The 20,028-nt window shown below is 38.6% G+C and overlaps 1 long non-coding RNA gene across 1 annotated transcript; it reads left to right on the forward strand.

The window, feature by feature from the left end:
- The first annotated feature begins 3,091 nt into the window (after positions 1-3,091).
- On the forward strand, positions 3,092-18,927 carry LOC134802532 (uncharacterized). The gene is made up of 4 exons (XR_010145855.1): positions 3,092-3,225; positions 4,123-4,293; positions 8,967-9,207; positions 18,792-18,927. It is a non-coding gene; the product is annotated as an uncharacterized LOC134802532 (long non-coding RNA).
- Positions 18,928-20,028: the final 1,101 nt, after the last annotated feature.

Below are 20,028 nucleotides of genomic sequence, written 5' to 3' on the forward strand. Positions count from 1 at the left end.
CTGTAGTTACTTGGTGTATCTTTAGTTCCATTTTTATAGATAGGGGTTACAGAAGCAACTTTCCAACTGTCAGGGAAACGGCCGGACTGAAGACTGAGATTGCAAATGAAGGTGAGAGGCTCAAGAATAACATCTTTAATTTCTTTTACTAGCCAAGGTTTTACGCCATCAGGACCTGGAGCACTAGTTGGTTTTAGGTAAGAAATAATTCTATCTACTTCATACTTGTCCGTAGGATGCATAAAAAAAGAATGTACAGCTATCTGGGTGGGTTTATACTTGTCCGCTAAGGACTCTTGTGTTTCCGAGAGTTTGGTTAAAATTTTATCAGCAAGTCTCTTCCCGTTTTCAGCAAAATACTGGTTGCAATTATTGAGACACTCCAGTTTAGATTTCCCACTAACATTAGTGAGATTATCAGCATCGTTCATGCGCTTTGGGTTCTGACAGATAGTTTTAATTGATTGCCACAATTTTTGGGGGTTGTTCTTATTGTTTGTCAGTTCTTTGTTTTGGTACTCGTTTTTTAATTTGTATAACAGATTATCGAAAAAGTTTCTGTATCTTGTGTAGGTTAAGCGCAAAATCGGGTTTTGTGGGTCCGCTCTAGCACGTAAGTGTAACCTATCTCTATGCTTCATACAGCGCAATAACCCCGGCGTGATCCAAGGCTTAATGGTGAATTTTGTTCTACTGAGTTTAACTGGGTGGGTATTGCTTTTGACGGCATTAGAAAACAGTTGATCGAAATTTACGGCAGCCTCGTTTACATCACTCGCACCCGTGACACTTGACCAGTCTGCTGACCGTAGTTCTTGAGCCACTTCTTCATAGTTCACTTTATGTATGAGACGGTTACGCTTCACAGAATTATGAATTTTTTCGGGAAGCCGAAGCCCAGCCATGGCTATATCATGATCTGTGACAGAACAAGGACAGACAGCTCCTACTGATTCATGGTTATATTTAATATAAATATGGTCAATACATGTCTTTTGCCTAGTGGGTTTCGTGATCGCGGGCAGGAGTCCGTGGGAAGACATTAGGCAAGAGTACTCAGATTGATTATTATCAAAATTATTAAGCAGGTCAATATTCATGTCACCAGCTACCACGATGTGAAGATTTGGTTTAATTTGGTTGAGTATACCGTCGAGTGAATTTAAGAAACGATCAATGTTAGTAAAAGAAGGAGATCGATAAAAACCTAGTAACATTATTTCGTCACAAATATTAACAGATAAACAGTTTGCATCATCAAAAACCGGTTCCGTAGCCAGCCGTAGCTAAAATCTAAAATAGGCCCTTGAGGTATTGTACCAAGGATGCTGGCGGCATTTCCTCGCTGTATCGCAATGCTGATTCGTTGTGCTGTGCGAGGTAGCCGCCAGCTCTTCGGTCACCAACGTGACCATGATTTCAAAAAAGTTTGACGTTTAAATGAACACTTGCACTGCGTAATATGCAATCAAAATCGTTGCAGACTTATCTTGGTCTAACTCTACTTCACTTCCCGCCCAGTGTCCGCGGTCAATGACACTGCGAGCGGTACAACAATATGAGTATGCGCGTGCGATAGAGTTAGGAATAGGAAAGCAGGTCAATGTACGAAATTCCTCTCCTTTTTAGGGTTCCGTACCCAAAGGGTAAAACGGGACCCTATTACTAAGACTCCGCTGTCCGTCCGTCCGTCCGTCTGCCACCAGGCTGTATCTCACGAACCGTGATAGCTAGACAGTTGATATTTTCACAGATGATGTATTTCTGTTGCCGCTATAACAACAAATACTAAAAAGTACGGAACCCTCGGTGGGCGAGTCCGACTCGCACTTGTCCGGTTTTTTTAGTCGGTGCAATGAATTCAATCGATCGATCAAATGCCGTAATGTAACTCAAATCGCATGCAATTATAATATATCGTGACGTCTGTGTAGGTCTTAAAAAGCAGTGTTTATATTTTAGCAACATTATAATTGAGTGATTCTCAAGAAAGTGGCATCGACAGACAAAAAAATGTTTTTGTATTTTTTTTACTTTTAAGAATGAAAAATATGTTATACTACTTCAAGTACCCCAAATTTTCAAAAGGGAGCGGAAAATAAAGAAGTTTTTTTCAAGACTTACAATAACCTATACATTGAACACAGGTTAAAGTTAAGCAGGTTACAGTGAAAAATACATTCATTTTCATTTTTTCCCTTGAACGGATAATAATACGAATGTCTTACTTTAAGCATAGATGAATAACCCTTCATACAATATTAAAATGATATTATTACATTAGGCCCCATACCAAATTCTTAAAATAATCGAGACAAGTTAAAGTTAACATTCCGTTACAAAACCCCGGATGTCTGCCTTTAACCACTTGTCTCTACGAAACTACGACACTTGGGTCATGATGGTACCCTACGGCGGTTAGCTTGATACCTTCGAGCAACACGGAAGGGAGGCGGCATTCGCACTATTTCCCCTCTGCCGAGGTACAAGATTAGCGCGTCAATCTAATCTAGCGCGGGTAATAAAACTAGTTGCACTCGGATTTTTCACTAGACCGAGTCCAGATGCGCGCGTGAACACTGCTGCACAAAAATGCCTGTTTGCTCAGTTTTTTGTTATAAAAAGAGGTCGGGGACATCAAATTTACAAAAAGAAAGTGTTACATTTCACATGTAATATTTTTTTTACATATCATACGTTTAATTACATTCAAACACAATTATTATATTTTAGTCTCATGTAATCGCGAGTCCGACTCGCACTTGGCCGGTTCTTTTTTTATAAATATAAGTATTAAATTTGCCCAGCAGTGTGACACCAAAATAGGCTAGAGAAAAAAAAAGTTAAATTTAAATAAAAAATAATGACTTGGCCTCGATAGACATTGTTTTAGTTTATCTAGATACATTTTTGTTTCATATGAAAAAAGCAAATTAAAGATACATTCAATTCAAAAACTCTATGACAGGTTAAGATGCCACTATTTTGAGAATCACTCAATTATAACCTATTTTCTGTTCTCCTATTTATATTTATTTACCTATAGTCCGTCAGTTTAGACGTTACTTGACATTTGAAATTTAGTGTTTATTTTGTATTTTTAAATAGTTTTTTTAACATGGCCTAAAAATTGCAAATTCCATTCGTGTTTGTGTCTGTGCAAGTAAATTGTGAAGTATTGTAATGTGCATTTAAATTTATGTACCTACTTGTATTAATGTTTTAGTAAGTAATTGTATATTTTAGTTTTGTTTGGTTAGTTTTTTTATTTCCTACTAGCGACCCGCCCCGGCGTCGCACGGGTTAACAAATTATACACCTAAACCTGCCTCAAGAATCACTCTATTGATAGGTGAAAACCGCATGAATATACGTTCAGCAGTTTTTGAGGACATCGCGAACATACCAACAATTGTTTTATCAAGTATAGTGATTGGATACAAGTTTACTTTGCCCACTCGGCCCAGGTTTCTGCAGCAATAGCTCTCTCCTAGTAAGGCCCAGTGTGAATTACAATGTAGACTCCATTTAATACCTAAGTAATATAATATATCCAGACCCTGTAGACAACATGCCAATCGGTAACGCACCGCAGCGAACGAAACGGAACTGTCACCGTCACACTAATATGGAAGAGTGATAGAGAGACACACAGCGATTCGATAGCGAAGCGCAAGCTGGCTGTTACCTTGGCTAGCCCGCTTGTTCTCCACGCGAATAGCGTCAACTTCCGTCCACACGGTCCCTATACTATTTTTATGTTTAACGGAGCCTGAAAGTTGCCGCTTTCAGGCTCCGTTAAACATAAAAATAGTATAGGGACCGTGTGCGTTGGAGGGTCTGCCATCTTGTGGCCTGAATCGGAAATATATGTGCACGTGTACATTGCCAAAGCAAGTGCTACCATCTACCGTTCTCGTCGGTACGTTTCCTTGTGCATAGTAGGTTCTGCCATCTTGTGGGCTACATCGGAAGCATAAACGACACATTTACGCCTCGCGCCAGAAATCTAACGGCTTCTATGCTGCCCCCTATAGTTCATGCACACACACGCCAATAAATAAGAGAGTCTTTCTTACTTTTCTGCCCTAGTATGTAATATACTCGTACTATTTATTGCAGGCCATGAGGCAAGATGAACCGTTGCCAGAATCCCCTTTCCGTATCCGTGGTCCCGTATACGGCGAACAGCACGTGGGGAAAATGAGGATCTACATATATGTGTGTGCTGGGATCGCTTTAGTATTACTCGTCTGCTTACTCATCTTCCTTCTTGTGACGTATATATAACCAGTAAGTGAAAATGAAAATCTAAATTATTTTTTAAGTGCCTAATGTAAAACTAATTAAATAAAAGTACGGAACATAAATAGTATTTTTTCTACTCGTCGGCTGTAATGGTTGAATAAGATTTCGTATACCAAACTGTAACTGTAATTTGCATGTATGAGCTCCCAACTCAATTATAATATTCATTATGCAACAGGTACTATATAAGGTATAATAAGGGTTCTTAAAATTCAAGGGCCGAAGTTACAAAACAACGAAGTTGATTTTGAGACCTAAAATTTATGTACCGTTGCACCTAAAATTATAAATAAAATCAAAGTAAATAATAGTTTGTAGATATTTCCTAGAATACAGAATAGTCAAAAAACACTAGCATAATATTGTATGAATATTCCTAAGAACACTGTTAGAATCCTAAGAACATTGCGCCGGGGCCCCGCGCGTCATACTTCTTGTGAAGTTGATTTCCATCTCTCTGGCAGCCATTCAATCTACAAAATATAATAAAAATAATAATAATAAAGAGCTGGAGTAGAAAAAAAATATTAACAAACTCTTACCGACAGCGTAGGCTTTGTCAGAAGGGTACAACCATTATCATTAATCAGCAACAGGCGTCATCATTATAATTAATCAGCAACAGGCGTCATCATTATCATTAATCAGCAACAGACGTCATCATTATTATTAATCAGCAACAGGCGAAATCATTATTATTAATCAGCAACAGGCGAAATCATTATCATTAATCAGCAACAGACGTCATCATTATCATTAATCAGCAACAGGCGTCATCATTATCATTAATCAGCAACAGGCGTCATCATTATCTTTAATCAGCAACAGGCGTCATCATTATCATTAATCAGCAACAGACGTCATCATTATCATTAATCAGCAACAGGCGTCATCATTATCATTAATCAGCAACAGGCGTCATCATTATCTTTAATCAGCAACAGGCGTCATCATTATCATTAATCAGCAACAGACGTCATCATTATCATTAATCAGCAACAGGCGTCATCAATATCATTAATCAGCAACAGGCGTCATCATTATCATTAATCAGCAACAGGCGTCATCATTATCATTAATCAGCAACAGACGTCATCATTATCATTAGTCAGCAACAGGCGTCATCATTATCATTAATCAGCAACAGGCGTCATCATTATCATTAATCAGCAACAGGCGTCATCATTATCCCGTATGTAGGTTAGGTATTCTATTTAAAACAACCAGTAGGGTATTTGACTACTAGTCAAATCAGTTCCTTTTTATGAACTGTCGAAACGTTTTTGCTACTATGGAATCTATATGAAACACTAGCATGTGATGTCACAATCAAATTACCTACTCTTTATAGTTTTATACGGGTTTTAAAATAGAAATTGTGTCTAAAAATAACTTCTGTCTACGTTTCTCTATTAATCTTCTGGTGCTCTATTTATTGCATGGTGTAAAATAATCTATTTTAAATACAGTAAAATACCCTGTTGTATTCTGCCCAAAGGTTCTTTAGGTGCCTTTACCAGCTGGTGTGGTGAAAAACAATATTCTATACACAGTGTGTCTCTCGCCGTCTGTACAGCCGTGTAACGGTCATCATCATCATCATCATCTCAGCCATAAGACGTCCACTGCTGAACATAGGCCTCCCCCTTGGACCTCCATTCGTACCGGTTGGAAGCGACCCGCATCCAGCGTCCTCCGGCGACCTTAACAAGGTCGTCTGTGACGTCTGTCCATCTTGTGGGTGGACGTCCTACGCTGCGCTTGCTAGTCCGTGGTCTCCACTCGAGCACTTTTCGACCCCATCGGCCATCTTCTCTGCGTGCAATGTGGAACGTAGAACGTGTAACGGTAGAAATAATAGGTAAACACGTTAATAGACACTATAAAATATAGAATATTATTTTATAATGAAAATGAAAAAAATCTGCCACGGCACGTGTCTTGCACTATCTTGCACGCTCAATGTCCGTCTTAGAGCATTTAGTAACTGGAGACGTCATGGTCATTTTCTATACGAAAGTCTGCCGATTTTTGCGGGGGAGGGGATGTCAAATGTATTGCTATTTCTACATGATTTGTACGTAACGTACAAATAGCCAAGTCAGTCCGTACAAACGTTTCGACAATTGTGCAAGTTTTTTGGCAGAGGGGTAAGCTCTTAAAGGCGACTCCAGTTATTAAATGCTCTAAGATGTCTGTAGATATAAACTAACCTTTTCTGTACCTCTACTATACCTCTTTTCCTCTGTTTGCTTTTTGTCTGTCAAATCGACTTTTGACAAATCAAATTGTTAGTTTACGAGTTTATATTTTATCAAAAATTATTTGTTATCTGACTCTTGTGTTTTGTGAACTTTGAAAATCTTATGGTGACGTGTGGACTTATTATTATTTTTAGTTTTGTTATTTGAAGGAGCGACAGAGGCACGTAAGAATATGAAATAAATTCTATGGGACATAGCACACTGCCGTCGCATGTCGTTCCGAAGTGCGAAGCAACGAATTCGCGTGCGGCGACGACGCCGACGATGGTCCGGTAGTGCGAATTTCTTCGTATCTTCGTCCAAAGCTGCGATGCGCGACGAATCGCGTCTACGTACAAAAATCCATACGGTACCTATGGAGCTCGGTGTGGCAAACCTGCGGCGCGCACACCATCTCCGTCCGAAAGCACGAACCGTCATGCGATTCGCACCTTCGCACAGAGAGACGGAGCCAATGTGTTATACCGTGCGATTCTTGCATACAAACGAGATTCTACAGTACAAAGTTAAAAATCGCAGCATCGTTCCGAAGTGCGAAGCAGTGTGCTATGCCCCTCAAAGCAAGTTTTAAAACTATTGGAGTATGGGCCGGCGCCGCTCCATATTCCGAGCACCTAAGTTGGCGCTGGTGTGGCCGCATCCTCGGCAGAAAGCCTCAAGCGTCGCAAGTAATGTCACCAGGGCAGGATTTCCACCCAGGCTCACAAGGGGTCCAGGAAACCTAGCATTGGTTTTGAGTACTTTTGTAATGGAAAAGGGGGCCCATCTAAATTCTAGGCCATCTAAAAAAGGACTCTAGGTCTCCAAATTCGGGCCTGAATGTCATCCTTGGTAGTAGCTACATATTTGCGGCGTTTGGGATTGAAACCCTGGGGACCGTAGGGCCTTGCGTTGCCTCTATAAGGAGTTAGCAAAGCGCCTTTAAAAGGCTTGGGGTGACCAGAGGGCTGGCCATTATTTTGCTCAGCGGATCAGCATTGTCATCCAGAGGGGCAATGCGGCCGGCCTTCTGGGCACTTTCCAAAAAAAACGGATTTTCTTGAATAACTCGGCCATTTTTGATTTTACAGTAAAACCGTGAGGACAAAAATTGTAGGAAATTTGATTCTCTACAAGTTAGTCCAGTCCAAAAAACCGACCCTATCCGTGAATAATCAGTTCTTGGATTTTTTTTCGTAGGTCCCTGTGGGGGATCACTGGGAGTGTAAATTCAAAAAGTAGACTGAATCAGGCTCCTGTGTATATTCGAAAAACGATTTTTCTTGAATAACTCGGCCATTTTTGATTTTAAAGTAAAACCGTGAGGGCAAAAATTGTTCAGAATTTGATTCTCTACAACTTTGTTTCTCTTCATTTATGCCGTAAAGCGTGGAACATAGGAGATAATGATAATATTTTGAATTTGTCGCGTTTTTCAGGTTTAATTTCTAAAATATCGATTTCGGGGGAAAAAAGGTGGGAACCTAAATTGTTCAGAATTTGATTCTCTACAAGTTTAGTCCTCTTCATTTATGCCGTAAAGTTGAAAATAAACGAGATGTTGAAAATATTTTGAATTTGTCGCTTTTTTTCAAATTTAATTTCCAAAATATCGATCCTAGAAGAAAAATTGTGAGGATCAAACTTGTAGAGAATCAAATTTCCTACAATTTTTGTCCTCACGGTTTTACTGTAAAATCAAAAATGGCCGAGTTATTCAAGAAAAACCGTTTTTCCAATATACACAGGAGCCTGATTCAGTCTACTTTTTGAATTTACACTCCCAGTGACCCCCCCGAGGGACCTACGAAAAAAAATCCAAGAACTAATTATTCACGGGTCAAAATCTATAATGACTGTACTAAAAGTAAATTTTTTTTTTACAAATATAAATTATTTTGCTGACCTTATATTTCAAGAAGTAGTAATTTTGCGACAGAGTCATTTGACGATGTAGTCCTAATACTAAGGAGGAATTCAAGAGTAGTGGGTTTTCTTCAACGTTGGCTTTCTGCTGTGTGTACATTTTCCGAGGTAGGCAACTTTAATTGTAGGCTTTATGGCGTTATAGACTATTTGCGTTGTAGTTTTTCTGCTGTGTAGCCATTTTGCGAGGTAGGTGTTCACTCCTGGACCCCGGCATAATGCAATTTAGGTATAACTTTTTTTTTTATATTTTTATCAACTGCAACAAATAAATTAGAGTCACACAAACTCGCCTCCAAAAAGCCGGTACGTACAGTCGCCATCAGAGATATCGGAGCGGCCAAGCGCTCACAAATATCTGAACACGCCTCTATTGTCAAGGCGTTAGGGTGCGTGTTCAGATATTTTTGAGCACCTCGGCCGCTCCGTTATATCTGATGGAAACTGTACAACCAAAGTCACGCTCTCATTTTAGAACGACGTTTTCAGATATAAAATAACAATTGTATGAAATGAATTAGCGTTCTAATATGGAAAAAGGTGGTACCACAAAATCGAAAGCCGATACCGCAAAATCGAAAACTGATACCACACAGAAAGCAATACCTAATGTACCGCCGGGGAAACCAACTGGTACGCCACAGAAGATACCTGGTAGTACCCCCACCCTACCGCCGGGTCAAGCTGGTGCCCAGGAATTTCCGGATCAGAAGTGTATTTGTCCGCAAGGGTATGCTACTAATAATAATATTGTTTTTACTTTTTTTACAAGCTTGCAAATCTGGCAATGTACAGCTTGGCAAAAAAGAGTAGAAATTAAAAAGTGGCAAAACACTGTAGTGTCGTCCCTTTCAAACCAATTTACTCGTATATAAGAAAACGGGACGACACTACAGTGTTGCCACTTTTTAATTTCTACTCTTTTTTGCCAAGCTGTATCTATGTTAACTGTTTGTAAGTGTCAAATCTTGCAAGTTAACTTTGACCATCCGTTTTTGAACTGCAAGCAAAAAACTGAAAAAGAGCAAAATTATTTGTCACAACTCCTGGAATGGAGCAAACTCGGATTACACTATAGTTCGTTTATTATAGCATTAGAAAGAACTTGAAAGAAGGAAAGCGATCTTGACAAGTCTTTTAATTGAAAAACGCTTTTTAAAAATCAGTAACTATTACTTATGAAAGCAGAAGAATATAAATGATCGTATTAGATTCATAATTGTTACATATTTGCCGTAACTTATTTTTAAAATGTGTGTTTTCAATTACACGTCAAGATTGTTTACCTTATTTCTAATGCTAAAAAAAACTTTTACAAAAAAAAAGAAAACCGACTTCAAAAAGGATGAAATAAAATATTATCCTTTTTTAAGTCTATGCGTTACCAACTGATATGTTTGAAGTCGGTGCCATGCCAAATTTTGAAGCATACCATGATTTTGATGCGATTCGAGAAGGATGTACGTTGAATTGCCTTACACGACGACAATGAACGTACTTTCTGTAGGTACAGTCGACGTTAAAAATATGTTTACACTTAACGCCTTATTACAAAGGAGTAAGGTGCAAAAGTGTAAACATATCTTTGACGTCGACTGTACCTAAGAACACACCTCAGAACACACGATCAAACCTTCTTGGCGCAGTCCGTACCATGTTTGTCGGCACATTAGTGCCAATGCATTTTTTGCCGTCGTATTTTTTAAAGAGCATTTCTTACTAATGCTCGAACAGTCTATAGCACGCAAGTGTGGGGTTGGGACTGAGTTATTTCCCGTTCCTTATCCAGAGGACTACATTCCAAAATATAAAACAATTCAAGGAATTTACCTTCTTGCCAAATATCACCTAAAGCGGTTCAGTTGTTTAGCCATGAAAAGGCAGACAGATTTACTTACACATTTATAATAGTTATTAGTACAGTTCTAATGGGATTTATAGCCATAAAGGTGATTATGTTTGACTGGTATTGTTACTACTTGGCTTGGCACCGACTTCAAACATATCAGTTGGTAACGCATAGACTTAAAAAAGGATAATATTTTATTTCATCCTTCTTGAAGTCGGTTTTCTTTTTTTTGTAAAGTTTTTATTTTTCCATTTTTAGTTTTAACGCATTGTTAAGAGCGCGACGCATGAATGAAAAACAAGATCATGTTTAGCACTAAATTCCCCTAAAGACCCCTTAACTCCTAACCCTAACCCCCGATCAGTAGCCTTACCAGCTTACCATGAGTTTGACATTGATATATTCGCTAGCGTGGGTGTAACTTACTTTCTTTGCATCTCGTTCGTACTGGCATTTTAGTGCGAGCGAGATGCATAAAAAGTAAGTTACGAAGACGTTAGCGAATATGTCAATGTCAAACTCGCGGTAAGGCTAGTTGCACTACAACAAATTGGTGGTTTTCGGAAGCAAATGCTCGAGTTACTTCAGAAAACACCGAAATCACTTTACACGTGCCTTTAAAAATTGAGGAGTTCCCTCAATTCCTCATGGATTCCATCATCAGACCAGAACCAAATATAATACGGAAACACCTTGGAGGTAACTCCTTCCAAACAATAAAAAGAATTACTCAAATCGGATCACAGGTGCCGGAGTAATCGCTGAACATACTACATTCAAAAAATCATCATCATTATCATCAAAACAATCATCATCAGGTCTACTTCATCAAATTGGTGGTTTTCGAGAGAAAATGCTCGAGTTGCTTAAGAAAACACCCAAATCACCATGCATGTGCCTTTAAAAATTGAGGAGTTCCCTCAATTCCTCATGGATCCCATCATCAGAACAGAACCAAATTAATATGGGACCAACTCGGAGGTACCTCCTTTCAAACAAAAAAAGAATTACTCAAATCGGACTACGGATGTCGGAGTAATCGGTGAACGTACATAGAAAAAAAAAAAAAGATAGCCACAACCGAATACAGAACCTCCTCCTTCTATGAAATTGAAGTCGGTTAAAAAAACGAAGTATAATTTGGAACCAAATGAAGGTTTTTTCTAGCTTGCTGGGAATTAATTCCTAAAAATATCTAATTTGATTGGCCTAAAGAGGGGTGTTAACGTTTAACGCCAATGTCTGTCTGTGTGTATGTCTGTGGCATGGTAGCTCTCAAACGGATGGATCGATTTCGATGCCGTTTTTTTACGTGAAAGCGAGTTTCCTTGCTATAGTTCTGAGCTATCACTACGCCTTATAAAACAAAGTCCCCCGCCGCATCTGTGTGTATGTATGTATGTTCGTGATAAACTCAAAAACTACTGAATATTAATTCAAGAGGTTTTCACCTACCGATAGAGTGATTCTTGAGGAAGGTTTAGGTGTATAATTTGTTAAGGTTTTGTGTAATCAGTGCAAAGCCGGGGTGGGTCGCTATAGTTCGTTTTTTTATCATTAGAAATAAGGTAAATAATCTTGATGTGTCTTTTAATTGAAAAACACATTTTAAAAATAAGTTACGGGAAATATGTAACAATTATGAATCTAATACAATCATTTCTATTCTTCTGCTTTCATAAGTAATATAGTTACTGATTTTTGAAAAGCGTTTTTCAATTAAAAGACATGTCAAGATCGCTTACCTTTTTTCAAGTTCTTTCTAATGCTAAAAAAACGAACTATAGTGTATGATAAAAATCGATCCAGCAGTTTGAAGAGTATCAGCTCTTTTCCAAAATGATGTAAACAAGTGAGGTTTCTGCATAATACGAGTATGGTTTCAAATCTTATGATTAGCGTAGGGATTGTTTATTTTATTTTATTGAATAGTTATGTTATGACACTCTTTAGAGAGGCGCGTAGCGACATTACCGACACCGTAAAGTAATGACATTTACCGTAAGAATATTATAATATCTTAACGGCACGGGAGTCTCAAATTATCATCATCATTAGTGACTGCTTTTCTACCGCTGCGAGCGTCGCTGGTGCGCCTCAGGTGACTGACGTAGCCAATCTTTGCAGCAAATGTGCGGCCACACTCGCTGCAGGTCAGCACCCCTCCGACGTAATTATACGTGAAGTATAAAATATAGGTATCAAGTTATATGTATACTTATATATAGGTATTGGGGTCGAAAGTTCGAGTTTAGCCCGATGCGGTGAATTTTACCATTTTTCCTTAAATTTATAATTTTGTATTCTTTATTTTAGGACTTGCATGGACAGGGACGATAGTAATACTACTAAATGCATATTAGTGGGCGTCGTTCTCGGCATACTCATAATATTTACTGTATTTGTTTACGCTATCGTGTGCGCAACCAAACATACACATAAGTAAGGTGTGTAGGTATGTTCTTTGATTCCTACATATTTTCACAAGCGCCGAGCTCACAATGTTGCCCTTTGCGACCTTCGAAGAGTAACATACTAGCCCCGATGCATATATGTTTTCGTCTAGTCCTGCGGTCGGCAACCTGCGGCCCGCGGGCCGCATGCGGCTCGCGAAACTGTCACTTGCGGCCCGAGAGGCGCCTTGGCTATTTTGTATGTAATAGTGACAAACGAGAATGTCTCATAAAGTCATAAATATTAACAAAGTACGGCCCGCGTCACCTCCGTTAACTACTATGTGGCCCTTGGCTGCTAAAAGGTTGCCGACCGCTGGTCTAGTCAGACAATTTTTTGAGGTTCTCGCGTTTGTGGGCATTTCTATTTATAGTTCGTTTGTTTTAGCATTAGAAAGAAGGTAAGCGATCTTGACATGTCTTTTAATTGAAAAACGCTTTTTGAAAATCAATAATTATTGCTTATGAAAGCAGAAGAATATAAATGATTGTATTAGATTCATAATTGTTACATATTTGCAGTGACTTATTTTTAAAACGTGTTTTTCAATTAAAAGACACGTCAAGATTGAAATTATTAGTCCGTTTGGTCGCGGTTTCATATAACCTTCTATGACCGTAACAAAACGGACAACAAGTAAAAAAATAAATAATATAAAAATTCAAAAATCTAAAATACAAGTTGGGGTGCAATTTTCAAATAAAAATGCCCTTGTAGGTACCATCACGCTTGTTGCGCCATTTAGGGTCCCAGCTAAATTGGTTGTTCAGTAAGCTATAAAGTTGGTATCGTCTTGGGTCGTCCCATTCGTTTTTCGTTAAGTTCTTAAATTAGTCCTATTCTGATTTCGTCACTCATTCTACATTCGTCACAATCGTCGGTGGCTTTCAATGTAGAATGAGTGACGAACGCAGAATAGGACTAATTTAAGAACTTGACGAAAAACGAATGGGACGACCCAAGACGATACCATAAAGTTTCCAATTCAGCAAGAACCCTAAATGGCATAACAATCCCGTATGGTGACTGTACAAAAATAATGTTTTAGTTTAAAAATCACGTATATTTAATGATAATACTAATGTAGTTTAATTTTATATGGTAATATTCTACAATGACTAAATCCAAATACAAGAAATACCATTTGTACTGAAACAATAAAATAACGACTATTTATTTTTTATTTGACGGGTAGGAATATACAGTGGAAACTGGATAAGTGGAACCTGGGTTAGTGGAAAACCTCTTTAAGTGGACCCAAGTTCTCGGTTCCAGTCCCTTGGCAACGAATTACCTCTATAAGTGGAATTTTGGGACCTCTATAAGCGGAATTCATTTTTTCGAAAATTTCTTATTTTTACCTCTGTAACTGGAAGCAGCCGTGTCCGAAACCTCTATGAGTGGAATAGCTCGGCGTTATAAAATTTGTAATTTTAATAAACCGTCACAAGGAGGGTAGTTTGTTTCGTTAACATTATGGTTCGTGTTTTAATTACGTATTTTGTATGAGATCACAAATCGTTCAGTTTGGTTCTTTTAGCCGTGGTGCGGTGCCGTGCTGATAGATAAGCAATGCCTAAGCGCAAAATCAAGTTTTTATATCTCTTCAGGATAAATTAAAAATTATAACAGACTGAAAAAGCAATAGAAACACTGCAGAGTTTTTTTTAATCGCAGCCAAACGTAGACAAAAATGTGTTCGACAGTATTCTCGATATTGAAAGAAATGTGGTAAAATGTGACTCAGGTCAACAAACCAAAATAACGGTTTTTTTTCATTAAAGTACAATCGGTACATTGATTTATTTAACCATACTGGTTTCTCTTGCATAAATAAATATTAGGAGTGATTTTGTTTAATTGATTTTGTTTTTGAAAATTGTAAACGTGTACTGTGGATTATTTACAGTATTGCATTTTTTAAAGTCAGGATTACATACCGATTTTTTGTTAATACATTCATATTTAAGAAAAGATGATTATTTATTTCTTGATCTTTTATTTGACCATACTATACGTGACCTCTATAAGCGACATTACTAGCATTCACAACCTCTGTTAGCGAGAGCCTCTGTAAGTGAGAAAACGTTTTATTTGAACCTGGTTAAGTGGAAAACTGGATAAATGGAAAACCTGGATAAGCGGAACTAAACAGCCGGTCCCTTGCGATTCCACTTATCCAGTTTCCACTGTATTAACAGATGTGATAAGGGCTATTACCAGAGAAAGCAACACGGCTCTGCCAATGCCAAAGCCAGAGTGTGTACATGGTGTGCTCTCGTCGACAGCTTCCCGCCCGAGACTCTCGTCGAGAGGGTCTCGCCGAGTGTGTACAGCCGGCATAAGAGAGGACAATATGATTTGGACAACGTTTTTGAAAAGTACATTATTTCAGCAATAAAAGTCTCATGCAAGCTATTATTATACGATCAAAATAAACTAGATTAAATATTACTATTATGGTTCCCATTACTGGGTCATGATATCTTCATGTGTAAAATTGATTACAATTAACAAAATTGTTGTGTGGAACTAGACGAACTAATTTTCATCGGGGCTAGTAGTTCGGTGTCGCCATTCGAGTATAGGTCGTTTCTCAAAAAGTTGGCACCGCCAGGTTAAAATTTATGTGCAGTACCTAGTGGCAGTATCAGTGACATTAACCTGCCGCAAATTCTCATCCACCTTGCAGTTTTAGCCAGGTGGACGATATGCAGGTGATGGGGAAAATGGCAGTTATATCGCGAATACACAAAATGTATTAGCTTGATGAACTCCATACTTAGGAATATAAAACTAAACTATTGAATACGTTACATATCTTAATAGTAATGCGATAGGTTACACAATTAACAAGATATCCACGCCAGGATAAAGAGTACTTACCCATTACAAACTCCAATTTCCGATACTTTGTCGTTTGTGTTTTATTTGCGGAGCACAATAACCACGTCTTCGTCCTACCAGGTGATAGCTGATGAGTGACGGCTTCGGCTCGTGCGGAGTGAGACGGGATAGGTGCGGTGGGGGTTATACAATCGTCGTGAACGTGACGCGACAGATGAATGTTAAGAATTGCCTTGGACAAACTTTGAAGCCGAATAACTTAAAATATAAGTATAATATTGTTATGCGATAGTAATACTTTAAAAGTTAAGGATATATGTTAATAAAATACGGCAATGACGTTAAATTAAGTTAATCATTTGTGTGGCTTTCAAAGCTCGGAACATCAGTACCTCGCGTTGGGACACGACAGGTTAGCGGATAAACGTAGTTACAATATTTTTTTTTTGTAATCAGTATTTATTAAATCTTTTTCAAAGTATTAGGCCTCTGTGTAAAAAGTCTCTCTAAATATGTGATAAAATTTTATAAAAAAAAATTATACATAATGAAAAAAAAGTTCTAACATAAACCGATTTACAGGTGGCGGCGCCAACTTTCCGATAAACGACCTGTAGGTTGTTATAGGTCACAAGGTCAAAGGTATATCGCCATCTATTTGAGCAAAAATTTTTTTTATTTTTCGAGGCACGTTTTTTTCTTTGTCTTTATTTTATCTTAAACACTTCTTCTACTTCAAATCTTTGTTGTGGGGCTAGATGGATTTGATTAATATTGTTCCACAATATTTATTTGTTTATTATTTAAGTATTTACAGAGTAACGTTTTACTGTGTGTCTGTGCCATTTGTATTCTTGGTTTTTATAATCTATATCTTTAGGTATTTAAATAAAAGTAAACCAAATGGCTCCTTAAGCCATTGCCTGCTCCTTAAGCCTTGAGGGTAGATAAAAACATTACACGATCAAATAATGTACTTAGGTTAAAATCAGGTCGTTCAGTGACAGATCCAGGCAGTTTTGTATTTGGTTGGTTAACCAATAAATGTTATGACTACCCGAAAATGTACAAATTATTTGTTTACTTTTATTTAAATACCTAAAGATACAGAGTATAATTGAAGGGTGTTCTCTGACGAGATTGTTTTGGTATGGATACACTAGATGGCACTTTTTTTCTAACGGTAAATGTCGCTACGCGCCTACTGCAGGCTTGTAAAAAAGGAAGGTATGGTAAGGTTTGGACGGTTCCGGTAAGCTTTGGTAGCTCAGTTAATTGAGAGCGTTCAGGGCCGGCACAGACGGACTGCAACCGGACTGCAATTTATATGGGAACTGCACGCCGACTGCACGCCAACTGCAGTTCCTATACAAGTTGCAGTCGGGCTGCAGTCCGTCTGTATCGGCCCTTAAACCGGTGTTCCAAAAGTGGCAAAGTGGAAATCAGTAAGCATATAGTGCTCACTCCATACTTATATCAGTTTTGTTACCAAAACGCCTTAGTAGCAAGTAGCGGAATTATCAGTACTGCCAGGCGTGGCTCACTCCGCGATTTCGTCGCTTTGCTACAGGTAGCTAAAAGTACATCCGTCGGCCCCAGTTTTGGGGTTTGCCATAAGCCGCGCGTGGCGCTGTCGCCACCTAGCGGCCATATCTGTGCTGATCGTAACAGACGCGTTTTGTTAGAGAGTGAGTTTTCTGTACCTAGCACTATGTATTATTTATTCCGTGGTACTGCATGTTCACGTGTGTCGCGACTAAGGAAAATTGCTCAACAATTAATACAACTAATATAAGCAGAAGGAGTTGAAAATAATTATTAGTAAATAGTTCCGGTTAATCTGGTTATAATTTATTTAATAATAATACCTTTTAACTGAAAGTTGTTGAGCATTAGACTTTCCGTTCGTCGCGACATCTATCTAGCGGTACTGATAATTTCACTACTTGACGCTAGATGTCGACTACGAAAATAATAGGCTTTTTGGTAGACGTAGCTCACTCCGCGATTTCGTCGCTTTGCTACAGGTATAGTTCGTTTTTAGGGTTCCGTACCCAAAGGGTAAAACGACTCCCCTATTACTAAGACTTCACTGTCCGTCCGTCCGTCCGTCCGTCCGTCCGTCCGTCCGTCCGTCCGTCCGTCCGTCCGTCCGTCCGTCTGTCACCAGGCTGTATCTCACGAACCGTGATAGCTAGACAGTTGAAATTTTCACAGATGATGTATTTCTGTTGCCGCTATAACAACAAATACTAAAAACAGAATAAAATAAAGATTGAAATGGGGCTCCCATACAACAAACGTGATTTTTGACCAAAGTTAAGCAACGTCGGGAGTGGTCAGTACTTGGATGGGTGACCGTTTTTTGTTTGCTTTTTTTTTTCTTTTTTTTTTGCATTATGGTACGGAACCCTTCGTGCGCGAGTCCGACTCGCACTTGCCCGGTTTTTTTTTTGCATTAGAAAGAACTTGAAAGAAGGTATGCGATCTTGACATGTCTTACATACACGAAGCGATGCATTTTCCGAAACTTTTGAAGTGAAAACTTCGTTAACGGCGCTGTGCACTTTTTGAGGTGGGGAACAATGTTAAACGAGACGGCGTAAGGCGTAAGGCGTCAGGCGTAAGGCGTAAGGCGTAACCCTCTCTTTCTACCGCGCGGCGAAAATGTATGCCTGAGCCTGCTGTTTCGTTTTTATTCACCAAAGAACTTTAGTCATAACGTATCATAATCAGTGCAATTATTTAAAACTGCACTTTTATATTAAGCAATAAAGCTCAATGTTCTAATCTTGTACGGGCTGAAATACGAGGATCTCACAGTTACATTCTAACTTTATATCACTCCAATATAATTCAATAAAGCTACATCTTGATGAAATCGATAATAAAAGTGAACTCTAGTACTGGTGAATAAAACTCAAAATATCATGACCAAATATATTTAGATACGAGGTCTGAAAGGTAACTTTGCAATTTCTATTCGAATTTTAAACAATTAACGCTACAAATTTAAGCTCACTGGCCAGCAATTTCGGAACTAAAGTTTTTCAATGGAAAGGAGGATGGGTCAATTATACATAGTGCTGCAGACATTTTGGACTAGTCATTGAGTTTTCACTTCTGTGGGCACTCCCGGAGTGCAACCCGTTTTTTTTTTTCAGGACTGGCATGGGCAACAAGAAATGCTACATCTTCTCTGGCATATTGCTCGGTTTGCTCGTCATCGGTTTCGTTATCTACGCTGTTTTCTGTACACACCCCGAGTTCTTAAATTCTTTAAAAGGATTGTAATAGAGGTAAAGTCTAAGAAAAAAACGTGCCCCGTAATGTGACATCCAAAACAGATGGCGCTGTACTGCGCCATATGTTTTGCGGCCACTGAATTGTTAGAGCGTTTTCACATTCTCCGATTCGATATCGGATGTTGGAAGGAAGTAAAATGTAAGTTATAATGTGCTTCACTGTATTTATTTATGCTTTTAATAAATCATCATTACTAAAAAAATATAAATAACGCAAAAAGGCGGACTTAATGATAATGGCATTCTCCTGCAGCTGTTTTTGTCATAGGCGCCTTCCGACATCCGATATCGGTGCGGCGCTTCCGAAAAATTCAGCCATGTCAGAGCCCCCCGTCAGCTGTCTGACCGATAATATTTGTTTGTGTGCGTATGTGTAGGCATAATGTTTGTTGTAGTGTGCGTGACGGCGCCCACGCGGCCTGACTACGCGGATGTAGGATCCTACATCCGATATCGGATCGGACAATGTGAAAACGCTCTTAAACGCCATTTTTTGAGAATGGAGTCACTTAACTTCAATCTCGGGTAAATCCATCTGTCAGATTATGCGATTTTGGTATTAAGAAAAGGTAATAGGGTAGATATTTCCTAAGAGGGTCGAATGGATTTACCCGAGTGAAGTTAAGCGACACAATTCGAGTTACCGCTAAATAGGAGCTGTACAGTCGCCATCAGATATATCGGAGCGGCCAAGGTGCTCACAAATATCGGAACACGCCTCTATTGTCAGGGCGTTAGAGCCAAGGACCGGAAAACCCCTCTTTACGCTTAATCCTATCAATTCGGTAACCCAATCGATTCGGTTACCTTATCATTCGGTAACCCTATCATACTGTTACCTGATTGTAATGGTAACCTTATTGAAACGGTAACCCTAACCTTTAACCGAGTTAATCTCAAAACCCCATCGCGATAGGGTTTTTGTTAAGGGTTTTTAACAGGTTTTCATTCAGTTATGGTAACCTTTATTATCGGTTGCTTACTGGTTTGCTACATTAAAGTAGTTTTAGTGATGTGCCGTCAGAACTAAAAAAAATATTAAAAAAATTGTTTATTTTATTTACTTTATTTATATTTTGTTGATTTTATTGACTTT

The sequence above is a fragment of the Cydia splendana genome, chromosome 24 (assembly GCF_910591565.1).
Source record: "Cydia splendana chromosome 24, ilCydSple1.2, whole genome shotgun sequence".
Taxonomy (NCBI): domain Eukaryota; kingdom Metazoa; phylum Arthropoda; class Insecta; order Lepidoptera; family Tortricidae; genus Cydia; species Cydia splendana.